Genomic DNA, 14,549 nt, shown 5'->3' on the forward strand with positions numbered 1-14,549 from the left:
TGGCCAATCCCAGAAGCACCTGGCTCCTGGCCGATCCCAGAAACACCGGGCTCCTGGCCAATCTCCTCTCCGTCGGAAGACACCGAAGGCCGCACCAGAGGGGAAGGTCCTGGAGAGGGAGGCCTGGCCATCTCCTCTCCTTCATGTTCAGAGCCTTCCTCCTCCGATGATAGGGACCCACAGGACGGAGCCACAACACATGCTAAAAACCTCACTCTGGGTGGGGAGAATATCTGAAAGGGGATTGGGGCAACTTAAGGGCCAGTGATAACACTCACATTTTGAGAAAATAAACTAATAAATATATCATAGACCCTACAATTTACCTAACATGGTTTTTAAAGGTAAGACACACACCCCAACACTCTGGAAAAGACAGAAAATCCTGTCCTCATCCCTGAGTATCCCATTGATTTGTCTATTTTGATCATTTCCTACCCACTGCAACCTATGGCTATCAAAAGGTTTCCCACCTGGTCACAAACCACTTTTCCAAAATCTCAGGATAGATTCCAGTGCTAAGATTCATCATTTATGGATTAAACATCCTATTTTTAGCAACCTGTACGTCCCGCCTTTACATCAGGAACTCAAGGAGGCTTACAATATAATTCTTCCATTTTGTTTCCCCTACAACAGGGGTCTTCAAACTTGGCCCTTTTATGACTTGTGGACTTCAACTCCCAGAATTCCTCAGCCAGGTACGCTGGCTGAGGAATTCTGGGAGTTGAAGTCCACAAGTCATAAAAGGGCCAAGTTTGAAGACCTCTGGCCTACAACAACAACCCTGTGAGGTAGTGTGTGGGCTGAGCAAGAGTAAGAACCCCGAATTTGCCGAGTGAGTTTCTGTGGCTGAGAGTACACTGGTTTCCTTGCTCAGTCCAACATTTTGGACATTGTATGACACTGAGTTACCTCATCATGTAGCCCGTGACATTGAGCCGAGTATATTTTGCACAAGAAATTCAGTACAATCTTCCTTCACTCTGTTAAGTTGCTAGGTAACACGCCTACAGCACTCCAATTAGCTATGCACCCCGCACAATACAAACCCGCTATTGTATCATTTTGTCTTGAAGAAGTAATTAACCCAAAGCTTCTCTTTCTTGGTGTCTTCCTTTGCCATCCCTATTCCTACAATGACAGTCCTTTTCTTTTTTTCATCCTTTGAAGTAGCTAGCCTATTTTCTCCATATGTGTACATTTATTTTGTAATACATTAGGAATGAAAGAGAACGGGGTTCTATTTCATCCCTGTTTCATTTGATATTGAACATTTTTATTTGTATAGCATGTTTACTCTGTTCAGTGATAAAAGTCATAATTATGTGATGGCAATTCCAAAGCTCAAAGTAGACCATACAATACAGTGGGAAATACAGCATTATTGTATCCTAGTGGAAAGCTCCAATGACAGATCTCCAAAAGAACCTACCATATCTGTTCCCTCTGGCATTTGGCCTTCCTTAATTCACTTCTCACTCAAGTCACAATATTTCTAAAACTTCAGCCAGGCATTTCTCTCCTTTGTTCTGNTTTTTGGTCCTGTAACAACTGACGTGAAAATTGAGGTTTTATACATGTAAACAGAACTCTCTCCCTTTTACTACTTACCAATATTGATCTTTTCTCTAGATTATAAAATAACTTTCCAAGTTTGTTTTGCTCATTTATAGGCTATTTTGGTGGTTAAAAGTATGGCTGATATCAGTGGTATTAATTATAAATGGGGTACGGGGAAAAAGAACCCCAGTAATAATTTAAACATAATTTGCTATGTGAACAATGCAGGTTCCTTAAAATGTATTCTTGGGAAAGAAATGTTAATAAGATTTCTTAATGGAAATGAACACATGAACATGCATTAAAAAATAAGATGTAGTTAATTTTGTTCCCTAAAAAGATAACCAGCAAAAACATAATTTCCCCCATTGGTGCCTATATGGTTTTAATGAGTTCTATCTCTCAAGTAGCTATTAATGATTTTGTTGTGTTCTCCAAGTAAAGTACACTTTGTTGCGGTTGGGATTAAACCAGATACCCAAAACAATACATGGAACTTCAAGAGAGCTTATGGAGCCATCCCATCATGAGCAAGTGAGTGAAATGTGCTCTATCACAGGATGAAATATTGACAGAGTCGCAGAGCTAACAAGGAGACTGACCTCTCTTATGCAGATCTTGACCCTTTCTTTAAGGGGAATAAATATATCTTGTATCAGTTTCCTTCTGGGTTTGAATTGTAATGCTACCAGTTTTAAGAATTTGGAAGATAAAGCACACAGCTTTCCATGTCTGCTTTTTGTGATGTTATTCACCTATCAGAGATATTGAGAAGTTAATTCAGTCAAGCTTCATCAAATAAAACAACCAATTGCACTTCCCTGTTGTTGTGGATTCTTTTGGAAATAATTTTCCCATTCCCAGCATAGTAGTTTGTTGTAAACGTGTAGGAGATTTCCCCCCCCCCCCCGCCCCCATGCACGCTAACATTTAGTGCAAATCTATTTTAAACGTAAAGCTCTTAGTAGGATAAAACATGAGTTTAAAATAAGTGTGAACCAGCATGTTTGTATCTCTTTAATTTGCTAATATCAGACTTATCTGGAGTTTTTAAAAAGGCATCTTGAACTCAGCGGCAATTTCTATCTTTCACAGTCAGATGAAGTGTCATTTGGTCTGGATCCAATGGTATTCTTCTGATAGGTGAAACTTTGATTAGATCTTCCATCTCCCTTCTAGCACCATAAAATCTGCACCGGTTTGTAATTTGTGATTTTTTTTCTATTTGGCATATCTCCAGATTTTAACAACAACAACAACAACAACAACAACAACAACAACAACAACAACAGAGTTGGAAGGGACTTGGAAGTCTTCTAGTCCAACCCCCTGCTCAGGCAGGAAACACTATACCATTTCAGACAAATGGTTGTCCAGTCTATTCTTAAAAACTTCCAGTGTTGGAACATTCACAACTTCTGGAGACAGGTTGTTCCACTGATTAATTGTTCTAATTGTCAGGAAATTTCTCTTTAGTTCTAGGTTCTCTCCTTGATTAGTTTCCATCCATTGCTTCTTGTCCTGCCTTCAGGTGCTTTGGAGAATAGCCTGACTCCCTCTTCTTTATGGCAACCACTGAGATATTGAAACACTGCTATCATGTCACCCCTCATCCTTCTCTTCATTAAACCAGACATACCCAATTCCAGCAAGCGTTCTTTATATGTTTTAGCCTCCAGTCTCCTAATCATCTTTGTTGCTCTTCTCTGTACTCTTTCTAGAGTCTCAACATCTTTTTTACATTGTGGTGATCAAAACTGGATGCAGTATTTCAAGTGTGGTCTTACCAAGGCATTATAGAGAGGTATTAACACTGTTTCATAGACATGATCACTTATAATGATCACTTATAATCTAAACTAAGTGTTCTATCCAATCCTTTTGGGGCCCACTAAGCACTTTTTCTCTTATTTAAAATCCATTATTTATCCTCTACACTTACTAGAGTGAACTCCACTTTAGCTATTTTAGCTGCCTCCTTTTCCTTTAACCTCCTTTTCTAACCTAATGTCTAGGTTTTTCCTTCTCAAGGAAATGTTTTTCCTTCTTAACTCTGCCTCTAATGTTATCATGGCAGCAGATGTGTATACCAGCCTATCTGCAGCCCCTCCTTCTCCTAGGAGAGTTTTCTTCTGAGAATCTTAATTAAGCCTTACCCTTTAGTTTCTTATCAGCAAAGCAGATGACAACTGTTTTCTTGATTTCTGCAAGAAGATATGGATATGTGGAGAATTGTATTTATTGAACATTTTCATATAATAATAACAAACCAAACAGAAGAAGAAAAACAAAGCCAAAGTTAAGAAACATGTAGAAGACTTCTGACCTTCTTTTCAACAGATAATTACGTTGTTATTGTTCCCCTTCCACCTTGAGTATTTTACAAGTCCCTTCACTACTGCATTAATCTTCATCTTTCTTAGTCTTCAAATCCATAAATCATCAATTCATTGCTTTCTTTCAGCAAAAAGTCCATATAAAGCAAATGGGTCCAACCCGCTGCCCACAAGCCACATGTAGTCCTGGACAGTTAATAATGTGGCCCCATAAGATTGTAAACCTTTAGCATTATTATGTGATTTATATGCATGAACTATATTATATATTTTATATGCAGCCCAAGACAATCTCTCTTCAATCAATGCAGCTTAGACAAGACAAAATGTTGGCCATCCATGACATAAGGCTTCCAGTATTTCTAAAAAGTTTTTTTGTTATTTGAACAGGTCAGTTTTGTTATTTCTGGAAATTCTGACATTTTCATAATCCATTCCTCCACTGTGAAAATTTCATTCTTCTTCCATCGTTGTGCACAGGTATGTGAAAAACCAACGACAAACGATGAAAGTGGTTCATCACAACCACTGCTTAGGAAGATGAACTCCATTAACTCTGGCCGTTATCTCTATCCTACCTACCTAATCCAGGAAAAGGAGAGGAAGCTTGGTCTGGGCTAAAAACCTCACTCTGGGTGGGGAGAATACCTGAAAGGGGATGGGGCAACTTAAGGGCCAGTGATAACACTCAAATTTTGAGAAAATGAATTAATAAATATATCATAGACCCTACAATTTACCTAACATGGTTTTTAAAGGTAAGACACCCCCCCCAACACTCTGGAAAAGACAGAAAATCCTGTCCTCATCCCTGAGTATCCCATTAATTTGTCTATTTTGATCATTTCCTACCCACTGCAACCTATGGCTATCAAAAGGTTTTCCACCTGGTCACAAACCACTTTTCCAAAATCTCAGGATAGATTCCAGTGCTAAGATTCATCATTTATGGATTAAACATCCTATTTTTAGCAACCTGTACATCCCGCCTTTACATCAGGAACTCAAGGAGGCTTACAATATAATTCTTCCATTTTGTTTCCCCTACAACAGGGGTCTTCAAACTTGGCCCTTTTATGACTTGTGGACTTCAATTCCCAGAATTCCTCAGCCAGGTACGCTGGCTGAGGAATTCTGGGAGTTGAAGTCCACAAGTCATAAAAGGGCCAAGTTTGAAGACCCCTGCCCTACAACAACAACCCTGTGAGGTAGTGTGTGGGCTGAGCAAGAGTAAGAACCCCGAATTTGCCGAGTGAGTTTCTGTGGCTGAGAGTACACTGGTTTCCTTGCTCAGTCCAACATTTTGGACATTGTATGACACTGAGTTACCTCATCATGTAGCCCGTGACATTGAGCCGAGTATATTTTGCACAAGAAATTCAGTACAATCTTCCTTCACTCTGTTAAGTTGCTAGGTAACACGCCTACAGCACTCCAATTAGCTATGCACCCCGCACAACACAAACCCGCTATTGTATCATTTTGTCTTGAAGAAGTAATTAACCCAAAGCTTCTCTTTCTTGGTGTCTTCCTTTGCCATCCCTATTCCTACAATGACAGTCCTTTTCTTTTTTTCATCCTTTGAAGTAGCTAGCCTATTTTCTCCATATGTGTACATTTATTTTGTAATACGTTAAGAATGAAAGAGAACGGGGTTCTATTTCATCCCTGTTTCATTTGATATTGAACATTTTTATTTGTATAGCATCTGTTTACTTTGTTCAGTGATAAAAGTCATAATTATGTGATGGTAATTCCAAAGCTCAAAGTAGACCATACAATACAGTGGGAAATACAGCATTATTGTATCCTAGTGGAAAGCTCCAATGACAGATCTCCAAAAGAACCTACCATATCTGTTCCCTCTGGCATTTGGCCTTCCTTAATTCACTTCTCACTCAAGTCACAATATTTCTAAAACTTCAGCCAGGCATTTCTCTCCTTTGTTCTGTTAACTGTTCTTACTACCATATGTTAAATGACAATGCAAATAAACCATTTTCTTTGCTTATGCTGTAAAATGGTGGATATTGGTAGCTGTACTAATGAGACAAGGTTACTGCTTCAGTGAGATATGCAAAATCATCTATCATAGTTAGTCATGGTCTACCACCTTCCTAAAGATTACTTGCTCACCACAACATTTTTCAGCCAGGCAGCAGAAATCATTTTGTTACTCTGTAATGAGCAGTATGGGTCATCTTAGAGTGATTGATGAAGGAGACAAAGTCTCTGTCTCTCTCCCCCCACCCCTCTCCTTCTAAAAATTCCTTATGGTCAAACAAACCAATAATGCTGAACTGCTCATAGAGAATAAAGAAAAGGAAAAAAATAGTATAGGATGACGATCAGCTTTCTTGGTAATAATAGAATAATAGAGTTGGAAGGGACCTTGGAGGTCTTCTAGTCCAACCCCCTGCTGAAACAGGAGACCCAACCGTATACTATTCCAGACAAATGACTGACAAAATCCTCCAGTGATGGTGCAACTACAACTTCTGGAGGCAAACCATTCCATTGAAGAAGAGGGGGTCAAATTATTCTCCAAAGCACCAGAAAGCAGGACAAGAAACAATGCTTGGAAACTGACCAAAGAGAGAAGCAATTAAGGAGAAAATTCCTGACAGTGAAGACAATTAACCAGTGGAACGGCTTGCAACCAGAACTTCTGGGTGCTCCATCACTGGAGGTTTTTAAGAAGAGGCTGAACAATCACTTGTCTGAGATGGCATAGGTCCTCCTGCTTGAGCAGGGGGCTGGAGTAGAAGACCTCCAAGGTCCCTTCCAGCTCTATTCTATTCTATTCTATTCTGTTCTCAATGACAAGAAATTTCTCCTTAATTCTAGGTTGGATCTCTCTTTGTTAAGCTTCCAGCAGTTACTTCTTGTCTTTCCCTCAGGTAGTTTGGAGAATAGGTTGTCCTCCTCTTCTTTGTGACACCGCTCAAATATTGGAAAATTGCTATCATGTCAACCCTAGTCCTTCTCTTCATTTGGCTAGGCATATCCAGTTCCTGCAATTGTTCATCATATGTTTTAGTCTTCAGCCCTCTAATCATCTTTGTTGCTCTTCTCTGTGCTGTTTCTAGTGTGTCAATATTGTTTTGTTATTGTGGTGACCAAAACTGGATTCAAAATTGGAAAATGATGGCTCGCATAGAATCATAGGTGACTGGACATAATCTATTGAAAGACTTGAATAAATAGTTGAGGTAAATGAGATAGTTCTGAAAAGAGATGCTTATATTATTTTAATGGTGGTGGGATGCAAGTATTCAGCTTATTAAGCAGCTTAGCTGTCCCACAAAAACTTTCACAATGCAGGCTTGCAGACTTAAAAAAAAATGCAAGAATTACCTGGAGCTAAAACCATTAAGGATTTCAGAGCAATTCATGGTTTCATGAGTGGAAACAGAAAAATGGACAGCCCTGTATGCACTTAACTGATAAAGCTATCTGAACATTGTACATTTCGTGAAAAGCTAAATAATGCATTGAGAGACCAGCTAGCTTGTGTATTTCTTAAGGAAAGCATTAATAAATCATTCTGAAAAAAGACAAATTTAACAATTGAGAGAATGGCTAAAATGGCTATTTCCATGGAAACTGGTGTTAGAGATACCGGTACTATAAGAGTTACAGTTGGGAGCAAAAGTAACCAGTCAAAGTGAACTGAATCAGTAACTAAGAATGAAAAACAATTTGGGGGACTTAACAAAATTTTAATTTTGTTGAGGTTCTATCAGAACTGAAATGTACTTTTCTAAGATTCCAAGTTACACAATGTTGACTTCATCCTCGCTAAACAGTATTTGCTTTTGATGGAAATTTAATATTTAACTATAGACATTTCAGGTAGAAGTAGAAAAGTAGAAAATTGACTAAAATTATGGAAAGCACTCAATTACGGGGATCATGACTATCGATTCTAATTCTTAGATATATGCGAGGATATCTCTCTAAAGCCCCAAACTTCAAATGACAAACTTTACTTATATAGTAAGGAATATATTAATAGAGGCAGATAATTTTCTATTTCTTATATTCCATTTTGGGAAACTGGTAGTTTTAAGTGCAATTTATCTTATCTTATACTTATCTTTCTTTCAGATAAGTATGATAAAATTCATATACTTAAGCCCCCATTCAAATAATTTTGAAACTGAATCAAGGATATAATAATAGTAATAGTAATAATAATAATAATAATAATAATAATAATAATAATAATAATAATAATAATAATAATAATAATAATAATAATAATAGTAAAGTTGGAAGGGACCTTGAAAGTCATCTAGTCCAACCCTCTGCTCAGGCAGGAAACCCTATACCATTTCGGACAAATGGCTGTCCAGTCTCTTCTTAAAAACTTCCAGTGTTGGAGCATTCACCGCTTCTGGAGGCAGGTTGTTCCACTGGTTAATTGTTCTCACTGTCAGGAAGTTTCTCCTTAGTTCTAGATTGCTTCTCTCCTTGATTAGTTTCCACTTGTTGCTTCTTGTCCTGCCTCCAGGCGCTTTGGAAAATAGCTTGACTCCCTCTTCTTTATGGCAGCCCCTGACATATTGGAACACTGCTATCATGTCCCCCCTCGTCCTTCTCTTCTACAGCACCAATCCTTGGCTTAACAATGGCAGAGATGATCAAAGTGCCATCCTTTTTAATATTTGTATTTTTATTGACTTATTTTTATCCTGCTTTTATTAGTTTTATATTGAACTCAAGGTAACTAATACATCTTCCTCCTATTTTTCTCCACAACAACAACCTTGTAAAAGGAGTTTGGCTGGGAGAGAGTGAGTGGCCCAAAGTTACCCAGCCAGCTTTCATGCCTAAAGCGGGACTAGAACTCACAGTTTTCTGGTTTCTATCCTAGTGCCTTAACCCTAAATCCAAACTGGCTGTTTTGTGTTGCACAAACATTGTGTAACAAACATTGGGTTGCACAAATAATAAGTGCATGCGCTGCATGCATGGAGAAAGAGTGAAGCTGTCAGAGTGTCCATAGTCTTATTGCACTGAGATAACCCAGGAGTAAACACAGTATACAGTGGTCTATATTAAATTATTACCTTGACAGAAGCTAGGAAGCTAGGAAATCTCTAACACCCAGTTGATAAGAGTTTTAGTTCCCTAATATAGTAGTAGACTCAAAACTAAGAAGCCTTCCTCCTTTGTAACCAGTGCTGAAAAATACAAATAACCAATAGTTAAGAACCTATGTTTCTGCTATCAGCCATTAGAAGGATTTTTTTTGTCTTAATTGCAACAAAGAGTAATATTCCTTTTCAAGTTTTTAGAGTACACTCAGGTCTGGATCTCAGCCTTTGTTAGAGCTATTGAGTGGCTCTCTAAATATTGTGTGCAAACTTGGAAGAAAACAAATCAAAGTAAATTGCAGGCTATCAAAGTAAATTGCACTCAGTTGAAAAGATTGGATAAAGCTTAATTCGATTATATTAGTTCTTCAGCAGCAATATTTTTGCATATCTGCTTTCCATTCTAAGTGTAATTTTTAGAGACCTTTTCTCTAGTATCAAGAAAATTTCAGTTTCTGTTTTCTTACATCTTACTGTTTAACATTATGGTTATCTACCCACACAGTTGGATGGTTCAGTTTTCCTGAGCTGATTAGTAATGCAAATGACACACAGCACTCTACAGAAATTCCAAAAATAGATAGGCTTCCTTTTAAAATGTAGGCATAAAGACGATAGCATTTATACAACTGGATAAACCATCTAACAAGAGTAAGTTTCTGTCAATTTCAATATTCTCCTAGCCTATGTTATGGTACATCAGCTAAGTGTTGGTTTGTTCTTACCATGGTTTGTTCTATAACTCACAATTGATTAGGCTCATGTACATATTAAATTAATGTTGACATGATGTGCAAAGTTTAATTCTTGACATGCAATTCAGCCTAGTTGCACTTACAGCCATTTTCTTTTTGCTTGCTGTATCTTTCCCCACTATATGAGAGAGTCAAAAATGGGAATATTTAAGCATGCCTTATTGGAGTTACTACAAGTGTGAAGGAGGATCAGAGAACAAGCACTGTCAAGCCCAAATCTGGCTTTAAAATAAAGAAACATTACTTTATGAAAGGGCATCACTTCTTATTTTCTAAAAGAATCACTTGTTTTAATTTATTAACTCACAAAGAGATCAGATGTAATTGTCCCTAGGGCAAGTTGTTCTTCCTAGACCACCATGTGGCCAGACTCATATTCAAGTCTTATAAAAACCATGTTGTCACATTCCCTTAAAAAGCAGAGTGGAGATCTAAAAATGGCATCTCATCAATTCATGCACAAGTCTTCTCTATTAGATTGGAAGAATCCAGATTCAAGAATTGCTTCTCACATATACACACTCACTCTCACACATATACCCATATATATCCTGTGCCTTGAAATTGGCAGGTTCCTGTTTTTATCAGGTGTATCTTTGTGTGAGTACATTTTGTCCTGCCTTTAGTAACAAGCAGCACCAATCCCATTTGAAAGGGTATTATGCCCTCAGTGCTTTTTTTCTTCTGTTTAGTCTCTTATTAAGTCTAAACTAGGAAAATGTATGTTGGGCAACACACTTGGAAGATCACATCTTAGCTTGTGTTTTTTTTTTAGATATTCACTGACAGGAAGGCAGATTTCAGTAGTACTATCATAAAGAACACTTCTCTGAAATCTTGGTTGTTTGGGAGTATTTTTAAATCTGGAAAAAAGTGTTTTATTTGCATTTTGGAGACAACTTAGCAATAAAAACCCAGTCTTTCAATGACTAGTAAGAACAGAAGGAGAACAACTAAATCGTCTTTCTGCCTCATTAAAAAAAAACCCAAAAAATCAGATAGATTTATTTAACCAGAGGGAGGGTAAAATTCTGCTGAGAAAATTCTATGCATAATTATCTTAAATCTGAGGAAAACCATTTCCTTGGTTTAAGTAAGTGATGGATCTCCATAAGCAAGGGGAACCAATTGAGCTTCTCTTAAGAAGCAGTTCCATTATTGGGGGACTATCACTGAAGAGACGCTGCTCCTAGTTACCACAGTGTAAACCAAACTTACCACAAACAGGAGTTCCCCAGTTGGCCTTATTGTGTTATGCATCTGAGTTCTAACCTACTTAGAGCTTAATAGACTAATGATGACAATTGAACAATCAGCACAGTAGTTTTAATATGGGTCTTATTTGGTACTATTTAGTCACTCCACAACAATCAGGCAGCTGTGTTTTGCCCCAATGCCAGCTTCCAACCATCTTCAAAGACAGCCACATGGAATACATTGCAGCAAATCAGTCTAGGAGTTATTAAAGGAAGGATCACTGAGGTTAGGCCATTTCAATCTAGATAGGGTCATAGCTAGCATAAACATCAAAGCTGGGTATAGCCACTCCTTACCACAGAGACCATGTGTGCTTCTAGTAATAGATTGGGATCAAGGAGGACACCCAGATTGTGTGTCTATTACTTAGAGAGAATGCTACCACATCAAACAAAAGTGCCCTTTTTCTAATTTCTTCATAACCTCGAGGCAATTGTCAAATATATGCACCTCTCTTAAATCAAGAAATTGCAAAGAAAAAGAGAGCTGAATATCATCAGCATACTAATGAGAGCACTTCCAATATCCATCCTAGTAGTTTAATTTAGATATTGAGCAGCAAGGGAGTAATAACTGAGTCCTGAGGGAGCCTGTAATTTAAGAGCCAGGTGCCAGGACAGGAATCTCTCATTGCCATTCACCATTCACTTCACCTACAAATAGGAATGGAATTAATGCAACATGAGGGGAAGTTCAGAAATATGGAAAATAAATAAGCAAATAAATTAAAATAAATAAATAATGCTGTCTCCAGGTTCAATCCATGCTCAGTCCAAAATATCCCACAATTACTGGTTTCAAATAATTCGAGACAGCAGCATTTCCCCTTGTTCTCCTAATGGGAGAAATGTGGTCAATCAGAAAAGATTCCATCACCATGACAGATACCATTTACTCTGTGTATATGGAGTATGGAGTATACTAGACAACCCACAACCCATTTGGTCATCCTTTCAGGGAAAAAGAATGACTATAGGTCAGGAGTAGGCAACCTTGGCTCTTTTATGACTCGTGGACTTCAACTCCCAGAATTCCTGAGGCAGCATGGCTGGCTCAGGAATTCTGGGAGTTGAAGTCCACCAGTCATAAAAGAGCCAAGGTTGCCTATCTCTGCTATAGGTGGACCAAAAAGCAGTAGAGGTTGGGAGCAAATTCCCCCCAGCTTTCCAGTTGACAGTGCTTGTGGGAAGCTGGCAGGGGGTGTCAGAAATCACTCCTCCTCCTCCTCCTCCTCCTCCTCCTCCTCCTCCTCCTCCTCCTCCTCCTTTGACCTGCAGAACTTCCTGTCACTTTGTTGAGCAGAGGGGAAACAAAGGGAGTTATGGACCACAAGGAAAACTGCACTCCCATTCTTCATTGGGTCCCCAAGGGATCCTCCATTCAGAGAGGATGAGAGACAACCTGTTGACAGTTGACACATCCCAGGCAGCCCGACCTCACCAGCAGGCATCCACATTGCTCCCTTGTCCTTCTCTCATCACCTACTGTCATTAAGAGGTTCCAAACTCAGTTCCAAAGCAGCCAATTTCTACTCATCTATCAGGCTTTCCCACCAGCTGATTGGATACAGGAGTCAGAGGAAGATGGGGTAAAGAGTGGTTATATGGCCCTCCCATCTTCCCTTCTATCACACAACCTAGCAGTATATGCATGGGATGTGTAGTCAGAAGGCGTGGTGGTGCTGAAGAAGGATACCTCCCCAAATTTTATTCCCACAGGAGTCATGGATTCGGGCATTCCATAAGTTATTTGGTTCAATAATTATTGTCCTGTACCTTCCAATTTTGCCCAAGTGAAGTTTACAAACAGAAACGAGAGTTTCAGTAGTATAAATAGTATAAATAGATATCATATGCAATCTATCAATCAGTAAGGCCAGTGCTTTTTTTCTAAAAAAAAAAAAAAGGTGCTGGAACTCATACACATCATACAACCCACCTTGCCTACCCTACAAGGTTCCATCCAAAAAAGGTGCCAGAACTCCATTCTGGGCGTTCTATGAGAAAAAAAGCCCTGAGTAAGGCATTTGCCAAAGTAGACCACAACCTACTTCTTGGTAAGCTAGAAAGAGGCAGAATAGACAACATCACCACCAGATGGATTTGTAGCTGGCTGACAAACTGTACTCAACATCCACATGGAGAGAAATAAGCACTGGGGTACCACAAAGCTCGGTCTTAGGCCCAGTACTCTTCAATATCTTCATAAATGACTTAGATGAGGGAATAGAAGGGGAACTCATCAAATTTGCAGATGACACTAAACTGGCAGGAATAGCCAATACCCCAGAAGACAAGCTCAGGATCCAAAAAGATATTGACAAACTTTAACAATGGGCCCTACCCAACAAAATGAACTTTAATATGGAGAAAAGCAAAGTTTTACATTTAGGCAGGAAAAATCAAAGGTATAAATACAGATTAGGTGAGACCTGGCTCAAAAACAGTAACTGTGAGAGGGACCTTGGAGTCCTAGTGGTTAATCACTTGAATATGAGCCAGCAGTGTGCAACAACAGCCAACAAAGCCAATACAATCCTGAGTTGTATAAACACAGGCATAGAATCAAGATCATGTGAAGTATTAGTACCGCTTTATAAAAACCTAGTGAGACCACCCGCAACCAATTTTTGTCACCACACTACAAAAAAGATGTTGAAAAGAGCAACTAAAAAAAAGTTCAGAGAAGAGCAACTAAGATGATCAAAGGCCTGGAGACTAAAACATATGAAGAACGGCTGCAGGAATTGGGTTTGGCTAGTCTAAAGAAAAGAAGAAATAGGGGTGGCAGTATTCCAGTATTTGAGAGGCTGCCACAAAGAAGAGGGGGTCAAATTATTCTTCAAAGCACCAGAAGGCAGGACAAGAAACAATGGTTGGAAACTGATCAAAGAGAGAAGCAACCTGGAATTAAGGAGAAACTTTCTAACAGTGAGGACAATTAACCAATGGAACAGCTTGCCTTTAGAAATTGTGGGCATTCCATCAGTGGGGATTTTTAAAAAGAGACTAGATACTGTAGTTACTTGTCTGAAATGGTATAGGTTCTCCTGCTTGAGCAGAGGATTGGACTAGACGACCTCCATGATTCTATTCTATTCTATTCTATTCTATTCTATTCTATTCTATTCTATTCCATTCCATTCCATTCCATTCCATTCCATAGATAGGTAATATTAGAGTGCAGGCCTTTTTCCTTATCCAGACATTTCACCAGAATATTCAAAGGTCTGTGGAGAAACACATGAAGACCAGAGTTTTTTTTTTTGTTTTTTTTTACTAAACCTGTTCCTCTTCAAATTGAGCTTTAAAAATTAAGATCTGGGAGTTTCTATTGGCTCCAATGAACATAACTATTTTCCTTAGGACTTATCTGGTTTAAATATGATACAAGTGAGCTGAGCAAGCTACATTTTCAGCTAGCTGAATGTTCTGTACCATCTTCAAAGATAGCCCCATAAAGTATGCAAACATTGCAGAAGCCTAAACAGATGATTATGGTACCTTTTCTGGACTAACATAAAAATTACAGCTGCA

The sequence above is a fragment of the Protobothrops mucrosquamatus genome, unplaced genomic scaffold (assembly GCF_001527695.2).
Source record: "Protobothrops mucrosquamatus isolate PMUCROS unplaced genomic scaffold, P.Mucros_1.0 scaffold916, whole genome shotgun sequence".
In the NCBI taxonomy this organism is placed as follows: domain Eukaryota; kingdom Metazoa; phylum Chordata; class Lepidosauria; order Squamata; family Viperidae; genus Protobothrops; species Protobothrops mucrosquamatus.